Source organism: Procambarus clarkii, chromosome 71 (assembly GCF_040958095.1).
Source record: "Procambarus clarkii isolate CNS0578487 chromosome 71, FALCON_Pclarkii_2.0, whole genome shotgun sequence".
NCBI classification, from domain to species: domain Eukaryota; kingdom Metazoa; phylum Arthropoda; class Malacostraca; order Decapoda; family Cambaridae; genus Procambarus; species Procambarus clarkii.
This window is the reverse complement of record NC_091220.1, coordinates 11,631,925-11,638,561: the sequence shown is the minus strand read 5'-3', so window position 1 is coordinate 11,638,561 and position 6,637 is coordinate 11,631,925.

Below are 6,637 nucleotides of genomic sequence, written 5' to 3'. Positions count from 1 at the left end.
GTAAGGAGAGCGTCGGCCATGAAGCCTTGTTTAAAGTATGAATATTTTTCCTCTCTAATAAGGTATAATCTCTGTGATGGATTCACAAAAACTATTTTATATCTGCCTTTCTGATAACATATACAAATATAATCTTTATTTGTGAATATTTGTTAATTAAGCAATATATCAGAGGGCGTGTAGGGTTCAGTGTTCAATGAACGAAAAGGACTGGATCACTGTGTACAGGAGGCTGTTATGGCAGCAAACACTCTCCAGGCGACCATATATCTTGGATAAGTCGCTCCACACAATTGTCGCTTGGACCGTCGACTTCCTATGGCGTCACCTCTCACATATTTACGTCTCATTTTGTTATGAAATTAGATTATTTCAGAGTAAAAATAGGTTTGATCATGTTCTACGTGTAGCACCAACATTATAGTAAGTAAATATACCATATTTCTTCATTACTTACGTAATGCTAGGACGATTTGGGCTGATTTGGGTAATTCTATGGACCGCTAGAGTGGTGGACCCAGTGGCTGTCTGTATAAAATATATCTTACCTGAACGTTGCTTGAAAAATTACCGACAGTTAACTTCGGAAATACCGGAGCTCCGGAAATAACGACCAGGGTACAGCCCCATATAGGCCGTTAAATCGAGTGGATACTTATGAAAATAAAAAACTTATTTAAAAAAAATATTTCACTAATGGCGCAACACGAGGGACGGGAGCACATTTGTTGACCAGTATTGGACGGGTCCACTTGGGACAGCTATAGCACGTTACGTAGGCCGCCAGGAGTCGGAAAAACTAAATATTTTTTAAGGAAACTTCAGCCTGTGTACATTGTTTTAAGGAAACAATCTGCTATGGGCTGCTTCCTGGGGGGTGTGTGTATTCACCTAGTTATGCTTGCGGGGGTTGAGCTCTGCTCTTTTGGCCCTCCTCTCAACTGTCAATTTATTTTGTACCATCACACTTTGAAACTTTTCGTTTAACCCTTAAACTGTGCATGGCGTATATATACACCATGAGTAACATGTCCCATGGTGCACATGGCGTATATATACGCCATGGAGTGCCAGGCACGATTCAAATGGCCTGCGGCTACACGGGGTTCACATTAGCTTCCTCAGGGCTCCTGTAAACAGACGCCATGTTTAAAAAAAATCGGGGGCAATATTCTCCGGTGTGAGAGCCACAGTACTGTGGGAGCAACCAAGGCCGGCGCACGCAGCATGAGCTAACAGCGTTGCTGTTCAGCTTGTGACCACAGCATCTCCTAAAAATGTCAAAATAAATATGTAACTGGTATTATTTAGAGATGACAGTATTACAGATGACTCGCTGACTGTGATAAAAATGACCAGCATTGTGATAATAGCAGGATTGTTTTGATAATTAGCACTGTGGGAGGAGTAATGCTGAGGGATGGAGGGAGCTTCGTTTACTGACTGTGTGGCCACCTGTTATTGTCTGCATTCACCATACCAGCTCAGTGGTTCTCTATGGTGATCACAAATGTAGATACTTATATATAATGTGTGTATTAGTGTAATAATAGCAAAAGGATTATGTTGGGAGGAGCCATTTGGGTGACAGAGGTGGCATCGTCTGCATGACTTGTCTGGCTGTGTAGAGGGTGGCCACTATGCTCTTTGGGCACCCTACAAGCTTAAGTGTACAGTTACGGTGCATACAACATGTAGATACTTGTATATAATGTGTGTATATAGTGTAATAACACTGCAAACAGTACTGTTGGGGTAGAAATTTTAGTGCATGTGACCCTGAATAAGTGAGGGAGGCAGCTGACTGTATGTAGCGACGACTCTTAGTGCCTGAACTAACTATATCGGCTTAGTTGTACAGTTGCAGTGAACAAAACATAATAGGTACTTATATATAACATCTGTATATAGTGTAATAATACCACATACGGTATTGTTGGGGGGAGAAATTTTAGTGCATGTGAACTTGAATGAATGAGGGAGGCAGCTGCCAGCTAACTTTGTGTAGCGACGTCTCTTAGTGCCTGAACTAACTATATCAGCTTAGTTGTACAGCTGTGTTGAACAAAACATGTAGGTACTTATATATAACGTCTGTACACAAGGATATAGTGTGAATATATAGTGAATAAAATAAAAAAACAGGATTGTGGGAGGAGAAAGTGGGCAAGTGAGGCGTTATTGAAGGAGTGGCAACGAGTGGCTGGCTGATGTGTGGCTTTTCAACACATAATACCAACTTAGTGGTTCGTTATGGTGAACCAAACATGCAGATACTTATGTATAACCTGTGTATAGAGTGTAACAGCAGCAAAACTATTTGTTTATTGTTTTATGAACATAATAATTGAACCACTAATATGCACACCATACTTTTGAGTATAGCAATGATTCGCCCCTTTTATTATATAAATCTATCACAATACACACTATTGAATAATATTACCACAAAAAACTAAGAAAAAATCAGACATTGAAATAATTAGGCAATATCATCTTTGTGGTAACTCCCACCTGTCAGCTCGGGTGATGCTGACCGCCACTGACGACCGCTCTGTCAATGCCCACATTTTGCCAGACTTTCTCAGCCAATTGCGGCCAAAATGTCGCCTACAATTTATTTTTTATTTTTTTCCGTGCTCATGGAACACAAATTAACACTTTTAGAAGACGAAAGGATTTTTTTAGGATATTTTTCTTGTGCACAGGTGTAAATCTCCTCAGCACCCCTTAGCAGCTTAAGGGTTAATGTTTCACACATTTCCTTTTCATTTTCTGTGTATCTGTCCCCCATTTTCAACCTCTGAATATTATCCTTTACCTGCAGCTTGCTTTTAATGAATTTATAGAAAAGGCCTGGATCTGATTTACATTTGTCTGCTATACTGTTCTACATCAAAGTGTGTGTGTGCTTCAGTTCCAGTGCTTTGCAATGCCAGAAAATTGCAATGTGATGAAGAGGGCAAACTTTGGCCAATAAGACAAGACCTCTCAAAGGAGGACAGAGAAAAGCTGAAAATGAACCTCATTGAAGCGAAACGTCTAAATGGGGATAGAAATGAAGAAAAAAGGAATTCTTTTTTCTACAAAGTGTCAGGGACTGGAAAGCTTGTGAAATGGTACATAACGACAAAGCAACAAAATCATTAAAGGAAGGGGGTGTAAAGAACAAAGGGAAGGGAAACATGTTCCTGAAAATAGTATATACCAACATAGATGGAGTGAGATCGAAAATATTGGAGTTGAAGAATATAATCAAGCTCAAAGTCCCAGATATTGTCACATTAACAGAGACAAAACTTGAAGAAAATATTTTAAATGAAGTCGTATTCCCAAGGGGCTACTCAGTTTGGAGACGTGACAGGAAAACTTGGAAGGGGTAAGGAGTGGCTGTACTGGTGAAAGAACACCTGAAGGTAAGAGAGTTAATAATTGAAAACCCTCGAGATATTGACATAATGGCATTGCAGGTCTGGAATCAAGATGATAAGCTGATAATTTTAAATGCCTACAGCCCACCAGCAAGCAACACATGGACAAAGGAAGAACTGGATGACAAACCAGAGGGCCTCATAATGGTTATGAGAGAGATTATGGTAAGAGCTGACAAAGATAAATCCCGATTGTTGGTACTGAGGGACTTCAACTTTAAGGCATTAGACTGGGAGACCTACGAGGCAAGAACAGAGGACATTTGGACAGGCAGATTTGTAAACCTCATTTTGAAGACATTCATGTATCAACAAGTCAAGCAGGCCACAAGAATAAGGGAAGGAGATGTTCCGTCAATACTGGATCTAATATTCACCAGGAAAGAGGAAGAGTTATTTGACATCCAGTACCTTCCTACATTTGGAAAGAGTGATCACGTCCTCTCGGACATTAAATACGCTTTGCGATATAATCTAGTCGAGAATGGGGACATTGAAACAGTTGTTAAACTCAGTTTCAAGAGAGGACGCTATGGGAAACTTAGAAATTTTTTCATGGGTATAATTGGATAACTTTTTGCTAAGGAAGTAAATGAGAAGTATGCCATATTTTGCAAAATATACGATGAAGGCACACAAACATTCAAACATAAGGGGGGGCCTCGTAGCTTGGTGGATAACGCGCAGGACTCGTAATTCTGTGGCGCAGGTTCGATTCCCGCACGAGGCAGAAACAAATGGGCAAAGTTTTTTTCACCCTAAGTGCCCCTGTTACCTAGCAGTACATAGGTACCTGGGAGTTAGTCAGCTGTCACGGGCTGCTTCCTGGGGTGTGTGTGTGTGTGTGGTGTGGGAAAAAAAAAATAGTAGTTAGTAAACAGTTGACTGACAGTTGAGAGGCGGGCCGAAAGAGCAAAGCTCAACCCCCGCAAAAACACAACTAGTAAACACCAAAACAGAGATGCAGACCTAGGAAACAGGATTGGTTCAACAGAAATTGCACAAGGGCCAGATATCAAAAGACACAGGCATGGAATCATTATAGGAAGAGGCCAAACCCCCAAACATACCAGTGATACAAAGATGCGAGAAACAACTACACGTCAGTAAGGAGAGAGCCAGAGAGAAACTTTGAGAACAGTATAGCAAATGTAAATCAGATCCAGGCCTGGATAATATTCAGAGGTTGAAAATGGGGGACAGATACACGGAAAGAGAAAAGGAAATATGTGAACCATTAAATGAAAAGTTCCAAAGTGTGTTTGTACAAAATGAGATCTTCAGGGAACCAGACAATAAAAATTCCAGAGAACAACGGAGCACATAGGTGTCTAGAGACAAAGTGAAACAAATGCTCTTGGCGCTAAGAAAGAACAAAGCAATTGGCCCAGACGGAGTTTCACCATGGGTTCTGAGAGAATGTGCAGTTGAGCTCGGCATACCACTTCACCTGATCTTTCAGGCATCCCTGTGTACAGGAATCGTAGCAGACGTGTGGAAACAGGCTAACATAGTTCCAATCTACAAAAGTGACAGCAGGGAAGACCCCCTCAATTATAGACCTGTATCATTGACAAGTGTAATAGTGAAAGTATTGGAAAAGCTAATCAAAACTAAATGGGTAGAACACCTGGAGAGAAATGATATAATATAAGACAGACAGTATGGTTTTCGATCTGGAAGATCCTGTGTATCGAATTTACTCAGTTTCTATGATCGAGCCACAGAGATATTACAGGAAAGAGATGGTTGGGTTGACTGCATCTATCTGGACCTAAAAAAGGCTTTCAACAGAGTTCCACATAAGAGGTTGTTCTGGAAACTGGAAAATATTGGAGGGGTGACAGGTAAGCTTCTATCATGGATGAAAAATTTTCTGACTGATAGAAAAATGAGGGCAGTAATCAGAGGCAATGTATCGGAATGGAGAAATGTCACAAGTGGAGTACCACAGGGTTCAGTTCTTGCACCAGTGATGTTTATTGTGTACATAAATGATCTACCAGTTGGTATACAGAATTATATGAACATGTTTGCTGATGATGCTAAGATAATAGGAAGGATAAGAAATTTAGATGATTGCCATGCCCTTCAAGAAGACCTGGACAAAATAAGTATATGGAGCACCACCTGGCAAATGGAATTTAATGTTAATATATGTCATGTTATGGAATGTGGAATAGGAGAACATAGACCCCATACAACCTATATATTATGTGAGAAATCTTTAAAGAATTCTGATAAAGAAAGAGATCTAGGGGTGGTTCTAGATAGAAAACTATCACCTGAGGACCACATAAAGAATATTGTGCAAGGAGCCTATGCGATGCTTTCTAACTTCAGAATTGCATTTAAATACATGGATGGCGATATACTAAAGAAATTGTTCATGACTTTTGTTAGGCCAAAGCTAGAATATGCAGTTGTTGTGTGGTGCCCATATCTTAAGAAGCACATCAACAAACTGGAAAAGGTGCAAAGACATGCTACGAAGTGGCTCCCAGAACTGAAGGGCAAGAGCTACGAGGAGAGGTTGGAAGCATTAAACATGCCAAAACTAGAAGACAGAAGAAAAAGAGGTGATATGATCACTACATACAAAATAGTAACAGGAATTGATAAAATCAATAGGGAAGATTTCCTGAGACCTGGCACTTCAAGAACAAGAGGTCATAGGTTTAAACTAGCTAAACAAAGATGCCGAAGAAATATAAGAAAATTTACTTTCGCAAACAGAGTGGTATATGGTTGGAACAAGTTAGGTTAGAAGGTGGTGGAGGCCAAGACTGTCAGTAGTGCCACAGGGTTCAGTTCTTGCACCAGTAATGTTCATTGTCTACATAAACGATCTACCAGAAGGAATATAAAATTATATGAACATGTTTGCAGACGAGGCTAAGATACTGGGGAAGATTGGAGATGCAGACGATGGTAATGACTTTCAAAACGATCTTGATAAAATAAGTGCTTGGAGCATCAAGTGGCATATGGAATTCAATGTGAATAAAACCCAGCGTTGAATGTGATGAAACGTCATTTTCTGGGTATGACCCGGAGGCTCCCCGGAGCTTACTAGGCTGATATGCTAATGTCAGACTTTGGCATCAGTCATGTGTATGGAGTTCTGTCGGCCTACCGGGGACCACGAACTAGAACCTGGTGCCCCTCAGAAAGGCATGGGGAAGCAATGGCCTATAGAAACCCCC